This window comes from Myotis davidii, unplaced genomic scaffold (assembly GCF_000327345.1).
Source record: "Myotis davidii unplaced genomic scaffold, ASM32734v1 scaffold430, whole genome shotgun sequence".
In the NCBI taxonomy this organism is placed as follows: domain Eukaryota; kingdom Metazoa; phylum Chordata; class Mammalia; order Chiroptera; family Vespertilionidae; genus Myotis; species Myotis davidii.
The window spans coordinates 684856-686349 of record NW_006285247.1 but is presented as its reverse complement, the minus strand read 5'-3'; the positions used below and the strand labels follow the sequence as shown (position 1 = coordinate 686349).

Below are 1494 nucleotides of genomic sequence, written 5' to 3'. Positions count from 1 at the left end.
TCTGCAATTGAAGCCACCACATCTACACTGATTTTAGGGGAGGCTTTTCTTCCCTTTACTAAATGTTCCTAAAGGTGGACACAGACCCATATATATATTATATATATGTTTTCTTTATTGATTTCAGAGGAGAGGGAGAGAGAGAGAGAGAGAGAGAAACATCAATGGTGAGAGAAGACACATTGATAGGTTGCCTCCTGCATATGCCCTGAGCAGGGCCAGGGATCAAGCCTGCAACCAAGGTATGTTCCCTTGACCAGAATTGAGCCCAAGACCCTTTAGTCCACAGGCTGACGCTCTATGCACTGAGCCATACAGGCTAAGGCCAGATCCTTTTAAAAATTTCCTGCATCACAACAGGGCTTAGGATGTGCCATTTAACAAAATTTTTACAAAATGGTTAAGGATATGAGAAAGGAATTCTAAAACTGACAAACTTAGAGATGGCTATGAATTCTGAATGCTCTGAGTCCACAGCCAAAGCACAGGCTGTCTCGGGGCCTTGAAGGTGCCTTCCTGCCTAGTTCCCAGGCTCGGGCTATCTGGCAAGGTCTGCTTATCTTCTCCCGGTGGAGGTGACCTCCAGTGAGTTCGTCCTACTGAAAGCCCACACCCCCAAGCTCCGGAAGTCCCAGGAGAAGAACACATTTCTCCCCATGGTCTCTCATCTCAGAGCCTGTCTTCCCTACCCTCATTTCCTATCCACTTCCTCTGGGAAAACTCCAATGGGGTCAGGTCTGTTCCTATGGCCTCTGTGAGATCATCACATGAAAGTGAAATATCCAATGGAGCGCATTCCCCAAGTCTGGGTTTGAGTATTACCACGTGTGAGATAATAACAGGCCAGTCTTCTTGGACTCAGCCTAGTGCACTCCTGTTTCCTTTTATGGCATTTTATCCCCAGGAAGTAAAAACCCAGAACTGCAGCTTCCCTGTCGTCCCAGAGTCTTCACTCCCAATCTCCCGTGAGAAGCTCTTTAAACAGGAAGCTCGAGAATCTCTACTCAAATAAACTATACCACCCTGGCTGGGGCGGTCTACACCTACATCTTCCAGGAAATAGTGCTCCCAGCTACAGAGATGTCACTCTGCCCATAACTAAGGCAAATTTTAATATTATTCTGCAGAAAAGTTTATATCTCTGGAGTCACAGTTGTCACACTTCCATTCCAGAAAAGGCTCTGGTTCAGTATTAGTGTATCTAGTAAATCATACATTTTGATCATTTCCTCCAAACCAAGGATGAATCGGCCTCAAAATGAATGAAGGTTTCCACCTCTTGAAAACAACTTGGAGATCTGAAATTACAACATGCAAGCCACTATCGCCAGCCCAGCCTTCACAAAGTTCAGGCCCGTTTTTGTCAGGGATCCCGCTATAGGTACTGTGCACCTGTGATCCCCAGGGTCTCTGCTTTCCCCAAGGGTCTCCCTCCTGAAGGAGTGTCCAGCTCTGAGGAGAGGGCAAGAGGAACTGCTTCCTCCTTCCAGGGGA

General features: G+C 46.8%; 1 pseudogene; it reads left to right on the top strand.

Moving 5' to 3' along the window:
• The window catches only part of LOC102769562, a 44035-nt pseudogene extending 43023 nt beyond the window's left edge, over window positions 1-1012 (top strand).
• Window positions 1013-1494: the final 482 nt, after the last annotated feature.